The 21,125-nt window shown below is 34.3% G+C and overlaps 1 non-coding gene across 1 annotated transcript; it reads right to left on the bottom strand.

Annotated features, from left to right (window-relative positions):
- Window positions 1–20,687: 20,687 nt before the first annotated feature.
- On the bottom strand, window positions 20,688–20,794 carry LOC141715578 (small nucleolar RNA R71). Its single transcript, XR_012572335.1, has one exon. It is a non-coding gene; the product is annotated as a small nucleolar RNA R71 (small nucleolar RNA).
- Window positions 20,795–21,125: the final 331 nt, after the last annotated feature.

The raw sequence follows: 21,125 nt of genomic DNA, 5'->3' as shown, positions 1-21,125 counted from the left end.
GGGCATTGATTAATCTAAAAGACATCACTAAGAATTCATAGTGACCATACCTTGTTCTGAAAGCTGTCTTGGGTATATCTTCAGGTTTAATCTTCAACTGGTGATATCCGGATCTCAAATCAATCTTAGAGAAATACTTAGCTCCTTTCAGCTGATCAAATAAATCGTTGATTCGAGGTAATGGATACTTTATTTGATTGTAAGCTTATTGAGTTCTCGATAGTCGATGCATAACCTCATACTTCCGTCCTTCTTCTTAACAAATAGTACCGGTGTACCCCATGGGGATAAACTGGGTCTAATCACTCCTTTTTTCCAATAGCTCCTACAATTGCTTTGCTAGTTCCTCATTTCGACTAGCACTATTCTGTACGGGGCCTTAGATACTGGTTCTGTTCCAGGTGCTAAGTCGATCACAAATTCGATTCCTAGTAACTCATCTGGAAACACGTCTGGGTATTCATTTACCACAGGAATATCTTCCAGTTTTGCTGGCTCCTAACTTATATCTATCATATACGCAATAAAGTGCTCGCATCCTTGTTGTAGTAACTTCTTAGCTTGAATCATCCTTACGAATTTCTTTGCTTGCCTCTGACCTTTAAACGTCACCACTTTCTCATTGGCGTCTTCAGAATTACTTTCTTGTTACGACAGTCTATCTGAGCATCGTTCTTAGATATCCAGTCCAGTCCTAAAATGTCGTCAAACTCTCCTAACTTAAATGGTATCAAGTCAGAGTCAAACTTATTGCCAAAAATCTCAATCTCACAGCTCTTACACACTTGGTTAACCGATACACGCTCTCGATTTGCTAATTCTACTGTCATAATTTCACTTAGCATTTCAATAGGACAATTCAGCTTATCAACAAAATCTTGAGAAATAAAGGATCGAGTTGCTCCCGAATCTACTAGCACTTTAGCACATAAAGAATTCGCAGTAAGTGTACCTGCCACAACATCAGTGTCCATGATAGCATCCTTCACAATCATGTCATAAACTCTAGCTCTGGGAGGGTCTTTCACTGTTGGAGGGGCTCCCATGATTCACAATATATTATTGACCGGAACTGGTATCTTGCAATCTCTTGCTATGTGTCCTGGCTTTCGGCACTTGAAACAGGTATACCCAATTGCTAGAACTTTGCCTGCCTGATTCCTGGTAGGCTGATCCTTGTTGACTGGCTCTCTGGCTGGATGATTACGGCACTCCCTTGAATAGTGCCCCCTCTGGTTGCATCTGTAGCAGACCACATTCAACTTGTTATAAACTCCACCATGTTTCTTTCCACAGACTCGGTAATCTGATATAGCTGGCCTCTGCTGGGTTGGCTGGTTCCCAGTCGCTGGACGGTTACCTTGGCCTCCGGTGCCTTTATTTTGTCTGTTAAAATTCCTTCCGGGCTAGAACTTGCCTTTCTTCTGATTGAAATTTGGAAACTTCCCTGCTTGGGACTGTCCTTATTTCCCCTCAAACTTCCTTTTCTTACTTTCCTTCTCCTTCTGATACATTTCTTTTTCTATCTCCGCAATCATAGCTTTCTGCACAACTCCCGCATATGTATCAAATTCAAATATGGCCACCTTCCCTCGGATCCATGGCTTGAGTCCTTGTTAAAACCTCTCAGCTTTCTTCTTATCAGTGTCCACGTACGATGGCACAAACCTAGACAACTCCTCAAACTTACTTTCATAATCTACCACTGACATATTCCCCTTCTTTAACTCCAGAAATTTCAATTCCATTTGATCCTGAACAAACTGAGGGAAATAATTCTCTAAAAACAACTCCTTGAATCTATCCCACGTAACATCATATATACCTTCCAACACTTTAACAGTTTCCCACCAGTAGGTGGCTTCATTCTTCAGATAGTAACTCGCAAACTCAGTCTTCTGTTCCTCTTTCACCTTGACTAAGGCAAATGCCTTCTCAATTTCCTTCAACCAGACTCTCGCCTCAATAGGATCTCATGACCTTTAAATTCTGGTGGATTCACCGCCTGGAAAGTCTTAAAGGTTACTTGGGGATTAGTCTTCCTCTGCTATTGTTGAGTCAGGTGGACTGTCTGTTGGGCCAAGATTTGAAGAATCTGGGCTACAGTTGGGTCTATGGGACATGGATTGGCATTCTGGTTATTGTTGTCTTGGGTATTGTTGTTATTGTGGGTTTCTTCATTCTGGTTGGTAGAACGTGTATTTCTTCTAGGAGGCATTTTCTGTAAAGAATCAAACAACTTATTTAGCCTTTATAAAAAACCCTTTTCATGAAATGTTTTTGTAAAACAGAAATATCTCTCTTTAAAAACATTTTCAATCGTTGAACTAAGTAAATTGCATGCTTCTTTACAGAATGTAAACAGTTAGGGAAAAGGGTACATATTATCACAAGAGTTTATAATTGGTGCAATACGTGGGATAAAACATATACAGTAATATAAATGACCATGCTGGAAAAGGAAAGGTACTAATATATATCAAAGTTTGGTGGTACAAGCATGAAATATTTTATTAAGGCAAAGGTACAACAGGCTTATCCATTATTCAGCAAGTCTAGTTTATTTATATACCCACCAAAAGTCTCATAATACATATCACACATTATTATACATATATCAGCTATCACATCATTTTCGTCATTTAATTTCAGGGAAACTCTGGTCCACCAAGCCTTTCAAAATCCTCCAATACTTCTCCGGCCCATCCCATAGAGCATCTGGGGTTGTATACTCACAGGTAGCTCAATGAAGTCCAGCCTCAAGTATCCTTCGGGTCACCTGAATCTCATTCTGAAGCTCCTTCACTTTCCTGTCAATATCTATAGTCCTGATAATGTGCTATTTCTCCTGGATCTGTGCCAACAGGGCTTCTCGTTCTAAAAGAAGAGCCTCATACTTATAGTATGGAACAGGGTGTGGAGTAAACTGGAAAGATGCAACCGCAACCAAATGTCCATTAGAGTCAGAATCAGCAGGTGGAGGTCCTCAAATAAGTGGTCTTACACCAGGAGGTGGAATAGCTCGCAGTGGTGCAACCGTCCCAAATGGTATTATAGCTGACACCGGTGGAAGAGCAGGACGTGGATCAGATGACGGTCTTCCGACTGAAGGCTCTGAGTGATTAGATGATATTGAAATAAAGGAATCTGCCATCGTTGCTATCTGAAAATCACGTTGCTAGATAAGAATCTCGAATCTCGTCACGAATCATTCTAAAACCTACTATTTAGTCATACTCAACCTCTCGATGTTCTATTTATTAATTCCTTAATACTAATCTTAAACCTCTACCCATTTTCGACAATCTAGGCTTGTGGCAGTGACTTTAAACCTTAGCTCTGATGCCAAACCTGTGACGCCCTCCAAACCCGAGTCAGAAGTTTGGGGTCCACAACACACACACACACACCATATATAACCTGTTTGTGAATATAATAATACATATACAATGACCCTACTTACCATATTCAATGGATCGAAGCAATTTAAAGTATGCCCACAAGCCATAACCTTATTTATATTACAAACATACCAAATCCCAATTTATTTATTTTACAACGGAAGTAAGCTTTATTACAACTATCAACACAAACTAGTACGAACATCTTCTGCTAGCTTATTCCATTTCAACCTGGAAACCTAGCTCGCACACTTGTTTGGGGATCCTCGCCACCACCAATTTCCTTTTTCACTGGAAAAGAATATAAACAGATTTGCAAGAGTGAGCTAACTAGCTCAACAAGTCATAATGACAACACTGAGATTAAACAATACTCAATTGAAATGATATAAGGAATCAAGTTTTCCAGATAAGCGATGATTAGAATTGGATATTAACTTTTATTTTAAAAACCAAGGTTAGGCTGCTGATCAGTCACACAATAACCCCGAGCAAGGCACCCATCTTTACTCTATATACTGGGTCCAAGGTGTAACGACTGGGAAATTATGCTTGTATTATATTGTAAATAAAGATAAATTATGTGATTTCTTATATCATTAATGTGTAATTAGCTATAAAACCCTAACTGCTACGTGTTATGTGTATTCCGTATTGTCAGGATATTTTTCGGGTAATTATCGGATATTTTATTTTATAATAAAGCCTTCGTATCAAAAGTTATACGACCCGAACTATGTTTTAATAGTTGATATTTCAAATAAAATAATTGGCCTTATTTTTCTTAAAATGGCTTATACCATTGCGATATTCTGAACATCTAGGTATTTTATAAATTTTCTCGTTTCGCGAAAAATGACTTTTTCGGGACCCATTGGGTGTTAAAAACCCCACAAAAATCATATTTTTATTTTTATAAAATTATAGGACTTTCATTTATACAATTTCTTTGTATTTTTAAATTATTCACAATTTTTGGGAATTTTTGGCATATATATTGTATATATTAAATATTTAAAAATAAATAATTAATACTCAAAAATTATAAAATTAGGGGCCATTTAATTTTAAAAGATGTATAATTAGGGCCTTAATTTTAATTAGGAGTATTATTTTACCTACTATAAATAGCCTAATTTTTATTTAATTATTTATAAGTAATAATAAAAAATCAGAAAATTTATCAAAATTCTCTGAAATTCGGGTCAGATATCCGGGTTCGGGTTGCACAATCAAACGTTGATTTTGATCTGATTTCTACACCAAATTGAGAGATTCGAGTACTGAAATCAAAGGTTTTGATCTGTTCTTTCTATTTCTGCTATCAATTTAATGTTTTAATTCGTTATTTTTTATTTTTTATTTCTAGGGTTTATGTTCAATTTGGGTCATTTTGATTCTAGGGTTATTAGGATGATTTGATGATTGATATAGCTTCATATGATGATTTGATCGATTCATGGTAGTTAATTGAACAAACGATTCTTGAATAAGTATATTCGATTATTAGGGTTTATGTCGATTTTTGAAATATACGTTTTTGAGTTTGATGAATATTTTGGTTCCTGAGATGTTAGGGGTTTGATTTTAGAGTTCATAAGCTTTGATTTGAACTATAGAACGTGAAGTTTCATGTACAGAATCGTTAGATTGATGTTTGGCCAGAGTTTTGATCGATTTCGCCGGAGATGGAGATTACAGGATGTTTGTGGTTCGTTTTGGCCGGAGATAGGTTGCTGTAGGTGATTATAATTAAAACCCTGTGAAAAACACACCAAACGGTGTTGTTCTTGGCCTGAATCAATCCTGCCGGAATTTGCTCCGGTGGCCGGATTCTGGGGAAAATCAGGCGTGTTCTTCACGACCCAGATTTTGATCCGTTTGACCCGATTAGTGGGCCCGCGTTTGATCCGTTTTTTTCAGATAATCTGTTATGACAAATTTTTTTGAAAATTATTTTTACTTTTTATTTTTATTATTTATTGAATTATTTTTATTTATTTTATAAATTGATTAATTAGTTATTTAATTAGTTGATTTATATTATAAATAATTCTGAAATATTTTCTAAAAATCAGAATTACTTACTTCTTTAGTTATTTATTATTTATTAGTTATTTATTTATTAATTATTTAAAAATGATTAAATTTTTTGATAATTAATCAAAAAAATTTCAATAAATCATAATAAATTCATTTTAATTCCAAAAATTATGGAAAACTCATTTTTTAATTCTGATTTTCCCAAATAATTATTTAAAAATATTTTTAAGGTTCAATAATCAGGAATAATTATTTATATTGAATAATAAATTGATTTATTCTTATTTATTAAATAATAATTGAACCGTTTATCCGATTTAGGCGAAACGAAAGCCCTTCGACTCAGAAAAATAATGTTTTTTCATTAAAACTAGTTTAAACTCCCAACTTCTTTTAGAAACGAGTCAACTTTCAATATTTATTTACTTATAAGCCTTATTACGTATAAAGACGAGTCCAATAAATCCTGAAAAATAGGAAACGAGCCAGATATTGTTCAGTTAAGCGAATAGCGAGTCGATTTCGATTCTAAAAATTATTTTTAACCTAGAATGACTATTTGACTTATGTGCTATGTGAATTATGTGGTTAATCGAGTCATAATTTCTAATAATTATTATACGAGTCTATAATACGCGGATGAGTAGACGATAAGGGCTATGTGAAGTCGGTTTGAGACGCGATTGAGATGCGAGATGACTAAATAAGTCTATTTCTTTGATAGAAGTGAAGCCAACAAGGCAGATCGATCTGGTGATAGAGGAAGGTGATACACTCGGAGTAGATCACGTAAAAGGAAAGTTTTTCCCTTATTCTAAATTCTAAATAGTGAATAACTGCAGATTCTTATCGCTATTGCACACTTATAATTCCTTTTCACAAACACTGACACTCAATTATTATTTCTTTATTCATATTTCGTTTCGATTCCTGATTTCTCCTAATTCGTTGAATCCTCTATTCATATTCCAATAGTTATATATATATATATATATATATATATCTTGATATATTCTGATGTTGGGATATATCAAAGCATACCGATTGTTCCAATTGCTCACCGATGGACCGGATGGTGACGATTAGGGTCAGATATACACTTGATCCTAAGGACCGGGAATTAACTGGATCCTTGTGTTGGGACGTAGATCCTGGGTACCCGAATGGATCTGTACATTGAGGTATGGATCTGGACTATATCCTGGCTGATCAGTAGGATATAGGTGTGAACTTGTGTCCAGTTTAGTTCTTTTGATGTTCGCCGATAGTAGCCCTCGTTCTTTTCTCGCAAGGTTATATCTTTACAGATGTAACCAAATTATTGGTTCATTTAGTTTATTATAACACTGCTTATATATTGAGGACTTTTTGATCAACTTATGGCTCACCCCCTTTTTGTTGTTATTCACCTTATTATTTTCAGTTAAGAAGGAAAATGAAACCTATCAGGACTCGAGTGGTAAAGAAACGAGTCAAGCTGCGGGATCCTCTCATACCAAAGATGTTGATCCCAATCCAGGAAGAAAGCTTTGAGTTTCCTGGGCAGGTGTAGTGTAGATAGTTAATGAGTGTGTTTGAATAAAGAAAAGATGTAGTTAAAACTTGTTAGACAATGGCTTGTAATAAAGATGGTTTTGTGTGAGATTTTAAATTGGATTGTAATAAAAGTAGAATATGGTTCTTGTTTTCATACTTCAACCTAAAAAGATCCTGGATAGTAATAAAGGGGTTATATGTATATTTGATTAATTATTATACAGGTTGTACATATTTGGTGATTAGCTAGTAACCCCCAGACTTATACCCCGGGTTTGAAGGGTGTTACAGGTTTGGCATCAGAGTTATAAGTTTGGCATTAGAGTTGTAGGTTTGGTCCCTGAAAATAAGAATATTAGGATTAAGATAAGATAGGAAGATCACATAAGATAGGAATAGGAGTGTTAGGGTTTAGATAAGTCTAGAGTAGGAAGGTATAAGTTCTAGGAATGTTAAGTGACCCTTTTCTTTCCTTGTTGTATTATCAGATGGCATCATCAGCGTCATCCGAGAGGACTGTGATTGGGCCAGCTACACCAGCTATACCACCAGTGTCAGCACAGATGTTTCCACCACTTCTACCACTACCACCACTACCCCAGGAGCCAGCACCACCAGCTTCTGAGCAGATACCATATCCCGTGGAGATGTTTGATCCTTTAGAGTTCTCTGAGCCGATGCTTCAACCTCCACTTCTGATAGAGTATCAGTTTATACCAGAGATTGAGCCACCGATTCCACCAGCAGTATTACCTTCCACCAGCAGTATTACCTCCTTTTCCTGTATATGCTCCAGAGCTAGAGGTGTTTCAGATGGCCCCGGTTGAGGGGATGGATGAGCATGACGGGGGATTACAGTTGGGTTTACCACAGCAAGTTGCTGCAGGGATACCTAGAGTTCCATCACAAGAGTCTGTGGGATAGGTTACAGAGCCACATATGCTACCGTATCATGAGTACAATGTTGTGAGAGAGCATATTGAGTATTGGAGATCACAGTGTAGAGAGATTATGGGTATATTTGACCAGAGAGATAGAGGACCGTTAGCTGCACTTCAGCCAGATTACATGATGAGGCAGAGACTTCAGTCGACTAGTGCTACCCTTGAGTTAGATGTTTTGATACATGATGGGTCGCATTCTTATGCAGAGTATCACAGAGCTACCCGTCTGGCACAGTCGGTTATCAAGATTCTCCGTGATGAGTTGAGGCGCATTCCGCCAGGGTTTTGATGTTTGATAGCAGAAGACTAGTTGTTATATTATATGTGATACATGTAGATAGATGCAGCATTGTATAGTGTGATTAGATATGTATGTGTGTAGTATCTAGTTTTGACATGTATTAGCAGTAGCCATAACGGATCTGACGTAGACCTTTTGTACCAAGCACTTACACTTGAGGCTGGTGTCATATATATAAAATAAACTTTTTCAACTTTTTCTTTTTATTTATTTAAATTCCAATCTTTACAGCATTTACATTTATTTTATTATTTTACAGTTTTCCATATTTTAAATTTTGTTTAATTTAAAACAGTGTATCATCATTATCATTCTTAACTTTAAAGATCATTTCAACTGATTGTTTAAATTTTAATCATTTAACTTCTTGTTTTAATGTTAGTCAAATTATTTTCTTTTCATCATCCATTATTTAAATTTCCTGTTTTAATACCAGACAAATTGTTTCTTTATCTATCATCAAATGTTTAATAAATCATTAAAAATAATTATTTATTTTATTATCAGAAAAATGGCACCAAAAAGAAAGACCAGAACTGAAACCTCCAACGGCAACTCTGAGGGACAGACTAATGATGCCATAAACCAAATGTTCCATCTGATGCAACAACATATGGTAATGATGCAACAGCAGATGCAACAACAACAACAATAAATACAGCAATAGATGTTATAACAACACCTTCATCCTGAACCTCAGATACCACCAGTTGTGCATGTTATTACTTTTAAGCAGTTTCAGTCAGTTAAGCCTCCAAAATTTTAAGGTGCAACGGATCCTACAAAAGTTAGGGCTTGGTTGAAAGAAATGAAGAAAGCGTTTGCGCTTGTGAAAGTTGGAGAGGACCAGGATACTGATTTTTCTAGCTATTTCCTGAAAGGAGAAGCAAATTATTGGTGGGAATCAAAGAAAGCTTTAGATGGTGAAGATATTGTGACTTGGGATCGATTTACGGAATTATTTCTAGAGAAGTATATTCCTCTCTATATGAAGAACCAGATGAAAATCAAGTTCTTGAACTAAAGCAAGGTAATATGTCAGTAACTGAATACGAAGCCAATTATACTGAATTGGCTACGTTTGTTCCAGAACAAGTTGATACTGAAGAAAAACGAGATAAGAGATTCCAACAGGGTTTACATACATGGATTCACTGCCGAGTGACATTTTTTCAATTGACGACTTATACCGTCGTGGTTCAGAAAGCCATGATTATTGAAGGGGAAAGTGTAATGTCCCAAAAGGAAAAGGGGCAAGGAAATTTTCAGAACCGTTCTAACAGGAAGCCAGGATTTCAAGCACGGACATCTAGGTATTTTATAAATTTTCTCATTTCTCGAAAAATGACTTTTCCGGGCCCCATTGGGTATTAAAAACTCCACAAAAATCACATTTTTATTTTTAAAAAACTATAGGACTTTTCATTTATACCATTTCTTTATATTTTTGAATCATTCACAAATTTTGAGAATTTTTGGCATATATACTGTATATATAAAATATTTAAAAAGTAATAATTAATACTCAAAAATTATAAAATTATGGGCCAATTAATTTTAAAAGATGTATAATTAGGGCCTTAATTTTAATTAGGAGTATTGTTTTACCTACTATAAATAACCTAATTTTTATTTAATTATTTGTAATTAATAATTAAAAATTAGAAAAATTATCAAATTCTCTGAAATTCAGGTCAGATATTCTGGTTCGGGTTGCAGAATCAAACGTTAATTTTGATCTGATTTCTACACCAAATCGAGTGGTTCGAGTACTCAAATCAAAGGTTTTGATCTGTTCTTTCATGTTTATGTTCGATTTTGATCTATTCTATTTCTGCTATCAATTTCATATTTTAATTCGTTATTTTTGATTTCTAGGGTTTATGTTCGATTTAGGTCTTTTTGATTCTAGGGTTATTATGATGATTTGATAATTAGTATAGCTTCATATGATGATTTCTGATCGATTCATGGTAGTTAATTGAACAAACAATTTTTGAATAACTATATTTAATTATTAGGGTTTATGTCGATTTTTGAATTCTATGTTTTTGAGTTTGATTAATATTTGGTTCCTGATATGTTAGAGGTTTGATTGTAGAGTTCATAAGCTTTGATTTGAACTATAGAACGTGAAGTTTCATGTACAAAATCATTAGATTGATGTTTGGCCGGAGTTTTGATCGATTTCGCCGGAGATGGAGATTACGGGATATTTGTGGTTCGTTTTGGCCGGAGATAGGTTGATGTTGGTGATTAGAATTAAAACCCTGTGAAAAACACACCAAACAGTGTTGTTCTTGGCCTGAATCAAGCCTGCCGGAATCTGCTCCGGTGGCCGGATTCTGGGCAAAATCTGGCGTGTTCTTCACGACCCGGATTTTGACCGGTTTGACCCCACTAGTTGACCTGTGTTTGATCCGTTTTTATCAGATAATCTGTTCTGACAAATATTTCTGAAAATTATTTTTACTTTTTATTTTTATTATTTATAAAATCAGTTTTTATTTATAATATAAATCAATTAATTAAAAATCAGTTTTATTTATTTTATAAATTATTTAATTAATTATTTAATTAATTGATTTATATTATAAATAATTCTGAAATATTTTTTTAAAAATCAGAATTACTTATTTCTTTAATTATTTATTAAATATTAAATATTAATTTATTATTTATTTAAAAATGATTACTTATTTTGATAATTAATCAATTAATTTTCAATAAATCATAATAAATTTATTTTAATTCCAAAAATTACGGAAAAATCATTTTTTAATTATGATATTTCCCAAATAATTATTTTAAAATATTTGGGTTTCAATAATTAGGAATAATTATTTATATTAAATAATAAATTGATTTATTCTTATTTATTAAATAATAATTGTACTGTTTATCCGATTTAGGCGAAACGAAAGCCCTTCGACTTAAAAAAATGATTTATTTTCATTAATAATAGTTTAAACTCCTAATTTCTTGTAGAAACGAGTCGACTTTCGATATTTATTTACTTATAAGCTTTATTACGTATAAAGACGAGTCCAATAAATCCTGAAAAATAGGAAACGAGCCAGATATTGTTCAGTTTAGCGAATAGCGAGTCGATTTCGATTCTAAAAATTATTTTTAACCTAGAATGACTATGTGACTTATGTGCTATGTAAATTATATGGTTAATCGAGTCTTAATTTCTAATAATTATTATACGAGTCCATAATACGCGGATGGGTAGAGGATAAGGGCTATGTGAAGTCGGTTTGAGACGTGATTGAGATGTGAGATGACTAAATAAGTCTATTTCTTTGATAAAAGCGAAGCCAACAAGGAAGATCGACCCGGTGATAGAGGAAGGTGATACACTCGGAGTAGATCACGTGAAAGGCAAGTTTTTCCCCTATTCTAAATTCAGAATAGTGAATTACTTCAGATTCTTATCGCAATTGCACACTTATAATTCCTTTTCACGAACACTGACACTCAATTATTATTTATTTGTTCATATTTCATTTCGATTCCTGAGTTCTCCTAATTCGTTGAATCCTGTATTCATATTTCAATTGTATATATATATATCTTGATATATTCAAATGTTGGGATATATCAAAGCATACTGATTATTCTGGTTGCTCGCCGATGGACTGAATGGTGACGATTAGGGTCAGGTATACACTTGATCCTAAGGACCGGGAATTAACCGGATCCTTGTGTTGGGCCGTAAAGCCTGGTTACCCGAATGGATCTGTACATTGAGGCATGGATTTGTACTATATCATGGCTGATCAGCAAGATATAGGTGTGAACTTGTGTCCAGTTTAGTTCATTTGATATTCGCCGATAGTGGCCTTCGTTCTTTTCTCGCTAGGTTCTATCTTTGTAGATGTAACCAAATTACCGGTTCATTTAGTTTATTATAACACTGCTTATATATTGGGGACTTGTTGAGCAACTTATGGCTCACCCCATTTTTGTTGTTATTCAGCTTATTATTTTCAGTTGAGAAGGAAAATGAAACCTATGAGGACACGAGTGGTAAATAAATGAGTCAAGCTGCGGGATCCTATCATACCAAAGGTGTTGATCCCGATCCAGGAAGAAAGTTTTGAGTTGCCTGAGCAGGTGTAGTGTAGATAGTTAATGAGTGTGTTAGAATAAAGAAAAGATGTAGTTAAAATTTGTTTGACAATGGCTTGTAATAAAGAGAGTTTTGTGTGAGATTTTAAATTAGATTGTAATAAAAGTAGAATGTGGTTATTGTTTTCATACTTCAACCTAAAAAGATCCTGGATAGTGATAAAGGGGTTAAATATATATATCTGATTAATTATTATACAAATTGTATAGCTAGTAACCCCCAGACTGATACCCCGGGTTTGGAGAGCCTTACACAAGGCACACATTGGCCTATCATGACCACGAATCTGGTCCGACCACGAATCTGGTCCGACCACGAATCTGGTCCGACCACGAATCTTGTCCATATTTAAAAACAATCCAATTCTATGATAATGATATGATAAGCAATGTAAATCAATAAGCTGAATCATAAACAACATTTATCTCGAAGTATAAGGTGAGTCATAATATCATGAAGGTATAACAAAGAAATCATAAAGATTGGCTTTCAATCAAGGAAAGAATCAGAAAGTAGAAGACCAAGGGTTGAAGGGTTACAAGAATTGGTCTTCTATTATTCAAGACATAAGAGTTGGTATGTTAAGCAATTTCGTATCAAGAATCATTAAATGGTAGATATATATTTGTGGATAAGTGTCGTATAGGTGGGGTTTGTATCCAAGAATTCAATAATCAATGGTTTACAAGAAGTTAGGCTTGCGGCTCAAGGTCAATAAGAATCAGGGTTTAGGGTTATGTACTTCAAAGTACTTTCAATATAGAACAAGAACTATTTGGAATAATATAATGAAGAGAGTTCAAATTTACTTACAATACGTCACAAGAAAGAGTAGAAACACTTGCCTTATCAATTCGCTTTTACTTTACTCGTACTTGTCAATTGGTTCCCACTCACTGACTACTTGCTTTCCCTTTCTACATCTCTCTTCCTCTGTTAAACATCACATGTATATATCAATACTAATTCTCATCTCATTCTACACACTACGAGCTTTTAACTACCCTTTGTTTCACCAAAATCCGATGTACGGAATTGAAAGTTATGATAAAAACCGTCAAACAATGCACATACAGTCATATTATATAGCAATCGGATCACATGTAACACGTAGCACGTAAGATATTCAATCAAAATAATTTTTCAAAGAAGATTCGGGGTTTAAATAATTTTCCAAGTATTTAATACTAATTTTTGAACATTTTTCGGAATTAAAACGGGTCTTCGAATCATTTTATAATTAAATAATAGGGTTCGAACACCCGAATATGATTTTAAAATGATTTATTACTAATTATCGAGCCTTGAAAATAATTTAAAATAATATTTTAAAGCTCGAAACTAGTTTTCGAGATTTTTTAAATCGAAATAGATAATTAAACCTAATTAAATAATTAATTAAAATTAATTAATAACTAATTAAATTAATTAATCAATTAATATTTAAATTAATTGACTAATTAAATAATTAATTATCAACTAATGTTAATTAATTATATAATTAAGATTTATTTTTGAATTAAAAATAATTTTCAGAAATTAAATAATGAATTTTTGGAATTTTAAAATAATTAAAACTGATTTTCTAAAATAATATAATCAGATAATATAATTTTTAAATGATTTCTAAAGAGAAATCCTTTTTTTATAAATTTTTGAAACCAAAATCTCCAATTCGAAAGTTTTGACATCTACAGGGACCTATTTGCAAATACAGAAACCTGGGTGACCGAACGTCACCATCTCCAAATGTTAGGGGGCTAAACTGCAATTTTTGCAGTCGCCGCCCTGACTCGCCGTAAAAGTGTCCGGAATCCTCAATACGACCATGAACTCGACCAAACTATGCAGATTAGAAGCTTATATTCTCAGGAGTATTATTATGCAATTAAAATCGCAAAACGATATAGGTTTTGGCCAGAAAATCCGGCCGAAGTTCAAATCGTCGCCGCCACTATTCCTTTTTTTACGAGCTCGATTAGAACAATCCAGGAATCGTCTCTTAGTTTCGAATATACCAATCGATTTGTTTTTTCACGATCTACACAACCATGTAATCAATTTCATTTAATAACCCCTAACAAAGAAACACCTATTTTTCAATTAAGAACATTCAAACACATAAACCCCTATTTATAATTTCAAGAATCAAACTTAATTTTCTATATGTTATTGAACGCCAAATTAGTCATATAATATACCAAAATGACCAGGAAGTAAAGATCTACATGATTCAAGCATCAAATCACACGAACAACATCAAGAACAAAAATTCCTATTTTAATTCTTAATTAATTCGAATTAAAATAATTCAATATGAAATTAACCTCGATTCCTGCACCAAAAGTGGTGGTTGATTCTGAAAGATCTTTTCGAGAGCTTTGATTTGATATGTGGCATGCTCGATTCCGAATTTGATAACGCCTTCGTTTGTGAGTTTAATTTTTAAGAACGCGTTAACTAATTAGGGGTTTCTCTGTAAATTATATATTTTTATTGATCGATTATGATTATACGAATAAAATGAAATAAGAAAAGGTCTATTTATAATTATGGAATATTGGTACGTGTTGGATCGTATTGGATCGATAAATAAGTTACTTAGATGTTAAGTAACTGCAAAAATAATCCGATTTGATACCCGTATTGGATAATTATCCAAACCGGGCTTCTTATAAAACACTTTATACGAAAATAATGTAATAATATCTCGTCTTTCGAAAATACGGGTATTGTTGATTTATCCAAATGATTATTGTATCGAAAATCTTGCGTCAGGACGCATACGGGTCAAACCGTAATCCGGATTGAAAAAGTCAAAACACGGAAAATGGCCGAAATTATCAGATTAGGTTAGGAAGAAGTTTTCCGAAGAGTTTCGGTTGTAAAAACGTAAAAACGGTTGAAGTGGGACGATTCCCGGCTTTATAAAATAGTTTTGTAATTATTCAGAAATTAATTAATAAATTTATAATTCATTTTAAAATCATATAACGAACCAAAAATTACCAGAAAAATATCATAATTATCTATATTACATTCTGGACATATTAAAATTAACCTAATCACCTTTTATCACATATAAACATCTAAATATTAATATCAATCAGAGATAATTCACCAAAAACACATAATAATCATACAATAATCATTTATTTATAAAATAATTACACGAGATATCCCGGATATTATATTTTGTGTAGAAATTTAAGTGATTAAGTGTTGCATGTCTAGTATACTTAACAACTCAAGTGAAAAGCCTTAATTCTTATGAATTTAAGGTCCAAACCATGAGATACATTATTCTAGAGAAGGTAATGGTTGGTGAAGTGTTATACTCCCACTATTTCCCTCCTCACCATTCGGCAATGGCTATAAAAGGAGCTGAATGGAACCAATTTTAGTTATCTTCTTTGCATTAGCGTAAAAATCATGTTCCAAAGCATATATCTTGATTTAAGTTCATGCATGTCAATGATCCTTATATTTATAAGTCTTTCATGTTAGCATAAAATCTTGCATGCCATGTTTTGCTTAATATATGATGATATAAATGCTTGCATGAAGTTCTAGGATGTGAACTAAAGTTATTAGTAGAGTACTTTTAAGTTTAAATGATTTCATGACTATATGTTCAAGTGGTGAATTTTTAATCTTGGTATTGCTTTGCATGCACTAGATAATAATTTTTTTTCTAGATTAAAGTATGTTAAGTTATTAAGTGAGCTTAATGCGTGGATATCATGATTTTTCTTGAGGTTAACATTCGAATAAATGCATGATAAATTCAAAAATGCGGTTAAGTGTCATGCATGCTTAGTTTTGTTTATATATCATTGATTATTATGAGTGAGTATTTGAGAGGCCGTAGAAGGCCCAAGCCCCAGAATGCTGGGGCATAGTATAAGCTTGAGTTCAGTAGCCATAGCTTGAGGTAATGCTTTGATTTTGATGGGTGCATTGATGTATCGAGTGATCAATGGTAGAGTCTCTCGAGATCATTCGATACTCATCTAATTATGTGACTTATATGCCATGTTACTATGTGACTACTTTTAATTATACGTGATTATGTGCACTAAGTGATTATGTGATAGAAATGCATGATAATAAGTGAACTCATATAAGCAATATTTATGTGTTGTATCAGAGTCGAGTAACATATAAAAGTCCTTCAGGTTGCGTATAGAACCTTTAGTAATGAGGGTGTATTATAGGTGTAGGTTTAAGAGAAGATAGAGGAAAGATTCTTGCCATCAAAGTTGAGTAGGGGAGCTCAAGGTTGCTTTTGTGTTAGCTAAGGTCGTTAGAAGAGGCAAGTGGCTCTCTTTCATAACTCATTTTTTGCAAGTATTCTACTGTCCAACTTATGCAAGTGCCGTTTTCTTTCAAATTTATATTATGCAAGTCTCTCAACCTTATCGCTCGTGATTTCAATTTATGCAAGTGTATCACCCCCTTTCAAACTTACTTTATGCAACTATTGTGACATATCCTATTGATTATCGTTATGATTCTTTTCAATACTTTCTTCCTTAGTCATTGAATCATTGATATTCATCCTTGATGACCCCACTAGTAAGAAGATAGTTTCCCTTTTTTATAAGAAACTCATAATTCTAATCCTTTGATTGATGATCGTAATTATATTATTTAGAATCCCTTGGAATTGGAATAACTAATATCCTTACTTAGAATCATTGAAATTTCCCTCTAGCATCGATTTTATAAACAAATTGCTTAAAGTAGATTTTCAAAACAAAAGAAATATTTTGTGAGATTAGTGGACTGGACTAAGACGCAAGTCCTTTTCATGCATTGTATTAGGCTTAAAAGTTTCCTAGGGATCCCAATTAAATTTTTTTAGAACCCGACGAGGTTCAGGATTACTTCGCGGCTGATCACCGGCTGTAATCCGTAGCATCATAAAATGATTTTTGAGCAATGATTTGGTTTAAAAATGATTTTTACTTGAATAATGATGCCATCCACCCCAACTTATAATTATTAATTATTATTTTGTAAATTTATGTCTTATTATATATCTTGCCGCGTATTTAACTCACTCCTTGCTATTTATTCATGTCATTTCAGCTAGCAAGTATGGTATGATTCAAGCAGAATGCTCGTATGTCCACTGGAGATGCTGAGGCTTATGTGAGAGCTCAGTAGTATAGCCATCGTTCATGTGAGGATCGGTAGCTATGTAAAAGTTGTAATAGTTGTTAGAGTTGGACTGTTCAAATACTAAACCTTTGCGATCTTGGATTATGTTATAAACAGTCGTTTGTAATAAATTATAATTCTCAGTTGTTATCTTTTAGATATAGTTTTGGGTTGTGCCACTGTCAGTAATTTGACTAATGCTCAACAAGCTGTGCTTCAGTCTATCTACCAGAGCTACGTTTTAGATGATGACATTTCCAATGATAATATCACCATATCCCAGTATTTTTCCTGCATTTCCAACTCTATAGGAAACCATTGGGCCAGCCTTCTCCTCATATTCTGAAAATAGGGATTTAGTTCCAGTCATATATGTTGAACAACCACTGTCCAAGATAAGCACATTCTTCTTATTTCCTTGTAATCAGGAATATGGAAATCAGTCAGAATTTTTAAGAACCCATACTTGTTGGGTCCTTTTAGAAATCTTATGTATTTTTGCATTAGCAGACTTCTTGTCAGGATTTGATCCATCGAGATTTACTCTATTAGGATTTGTCTTGACATTTTTGACTCTATAAGATGTATGCACATTTAGTTTAGCAGTTCTATTTAAAACAACAATTTTATTGAAAATTGGCAAATGATCATAATTGTTGTGATACAAACTATGATAATATTTACAAGTGTAAATAGAATTCCAACTGCTACTACAATGAGAACAAGGATTTCTGGTTTGTAAAGTACTGATCTACCACTAATATCAGATTCAGGAATCTTAGATACTCTCTTTTTAGGCTTCGTACAATCCATAGAAATATGATTAGTATTACCACAGTTAAAACAAGCTTTCCTAGGAGCATCAGGAATGTACTTATAGTTGTTTGCCTTGTTTATTCCTTGTTTTCCATTTCTACCTCTCTTAGACATAGGTTTGGGAGCCTTAGAAGTTACCTCATAAATTTTCTTGTCTAACTGCATCTTAGAGAGAAGTCCAATATTTTTTCTTCTCTTTTCTTGTATTTTAGGATCTTCTGTCTTTTTAGCAGGGACTCTAGGTTCAACTTCCTTTTCTGTAGTTGATACGTGGCATTTTATACCACTTAGAGCGTCTTATAACGGCTTGAATTGATGACTTGAAATCAAGTATTTTGTGTATTTGATGCGTTTTTCTAGTGTTTTTGCATTTCAGGGTATAACTTGCGTAATTAGGGAGATTTCATCAAAATAAGCCTAGGGAAGTACTTGGAATCAATTGCGGGGAGTTGTGCGAAGAAATCAGCAAAATCAGAAGCAAAAATATTATTTTTCCAGAAAGGTAACAGGCGCCATCCTGGAAGGAGCAGGCGACCATCTGCCAGGAGGCGCCCGCGTGGAGATTGGAGGCGGCCTCCTAGGTGCGGGAATTTTAATCCTGTATTTTATAATTCGAGTTCTATCGGGCTTCTGACAACGCTGTTTCTTGTGGACTCTTATATAAACCTATTTGGGAGACGTTTTCACAGAAGCAAGGAACAATTAACAAGGAGAGAAGATCAAGAAGACCGTTTTAGCATGCAACAACGAAGAAGAGGAAGCATACGTTCATCTTGTGATTCTTTTAATTCGTTGTAACAGTGGATGCTAGTTTTCTTTACTCTTTGAACCTTAATACTCTTGTGACGTACTCTGTTTTTATTAAGTATTTTTATTAGTTTGTATCGCTGTGTTTATATCATGTTTTCATATGAACCCATGATGACGATGAGTTCTATCATGGGCTAATCGTGATCATGGAGTCATAGCGGATTTACTATAGATTTCTTTAGTTAATTGTTTAATACCTTGGTATGTGGTGATTGTATGATATCTAGCATAAGTTGTGCTTATTCATCTTATGTGCGTCGCGAACATATAAGATAGTGTGTTAATCTCTTGTGAAGCGATAGTGAATCTTGAGATTTAGAACTTGCCATGCTAGCATAGGTTCATGTATTATATGCATGATTAGTGGGTAACTCTAACCGTTTTACTTGCCCTGTGTAATCATAATGAATAACTTGCGGTTAAATCGTTATGTTATCAAATTCTGTAGACATATAAGGTCTCAACATAATTGATGCCTATTCAACTTCTATCTTAATTGTGGATGCTTGGTAGAATGGTATTCGTACAATGAAAGTTGGCGTTTATCAGTTTCGTGTTGTTCGATTAATATCATCACCATTACATGCTAAGGGTAATAACAATAACTATTGAATGAAGTATTAATGAAATTATGATCTCACGTATGTTTAATATTGATAATTTAAGTGTTTAATTCCCGTAGTTAATATTAGTTAATCAACCTTAATTGTTATTGTCTTGACATTGAAGAGTAATCATACAGTGGTGAGTAAGTGTTAATTAAATATAATTAGTTTGAGTCTCTATGGGAACAAAATAGAAATCATTCTATATTACTTGCAATCGCGTATACTTGCGTGTCTTTTAGCGCATGCTTTGTGCTCTAACAAGTTTTTGGCGCCGCTACCGGGGACTCGGTGTTAATTTGTTTAGTTTATGTACTTGCCACTTGTGGTCATTAGGATTCATTATTAAAGACTTGTTACTTACTATTTCCGGTTGTGTTTCAGGTACTCTAGCGAGCGTTTATGCAAACACGTTCTCGCACCCGCAAGAGGAATCTTGATACGGCTGAGGAGACAGATTCATCTCTTGACTTTCCGGAGAAGATAGTTTTTGAAGATTCGGATATAGAGAGTGAGAAGAAAGAACCTGTAACAATGGGTAATCGTATAGTTCCAGCTGATCCAGCTCTTATGGATTTTTCTCGGCCTAAAATTGATGACATTCAGTCAAGCATCATTCATCCGGCTATTCAGGCTAATACTTTCGAAATCAAGTCGGGCACTATTCAGATGGTGCAGAATTTCATTTCTTTCGGAGGTGCTGCGACTGAAGATCCCAACATGCATATCGGGAATTTTATCGAGATCTGTAGTACTTTCAAATACAATGGTGTTACTAATGAGGCTATCAAGCTGAGGCTTTTCCCATTCTCTTTGAGGGACAATGCTAAGGACTGGTTACATTCTTCACCAGCTGGGTCCATCACTACTTGGGAAGATCTCGCGCAAAAGTTTCTGGTGAAGTTCTATCCAATGACCAAGACTGCGGCTATGAGGAGTGCTCTTACTCAGTTTGCGCAGCAACAAGGAGAATCTATGTGCGAAGCTTGGGAGCGCTACAAGGAGATGTTAAGAAAGTGTCCACATCATGGTATGCCTGACTGGATGGTGATCCCTGGGTTCTACAATGGTTTGGGGGCCCAATCTAGGCCCATGCTCGATGCAGCTTCCGGAGGCGCTTTGTGGGCGAAAAGCTATACTGAAGCCTATAATCTTATTAAAACTATGGCTGCAAACGAGTATCAAAACCCAATTTAAAGGATGATGCCTGAGAGGGTAGCAGGTATTCTGAAAGTTGATGCAGCTATAGCTATTACAGCGCAGCTCCAAGTTGTCTATGAAGGTCGATTCTTTAGCCAACTATGGAGTCAATCAAACAGCTATTGTCTGTGAGCTTTGTGCAGGCTCTCATGCTACGGATCAATG

The sequence above is a fragment of the Apium graveolens genome, chromosome 3, assembly GCF_009905375.1.
Source record: "Apium graveolens cultivar Ventura chromosome 3, ASM990537v1, whole genome shotgun sequence".
Classification (NCBI taxonomy): Eukaryota; Viridiplantae; Streptophyta; class Magnoliopsida; order Apiales; family Apiaceae; genus Apium; species Apium graveolens.
The sequence above is the reverse complement of the archived record's forward strand: the minus strand, read 5'-3'. Positions and strand labels throughout refer to the sequence as shown.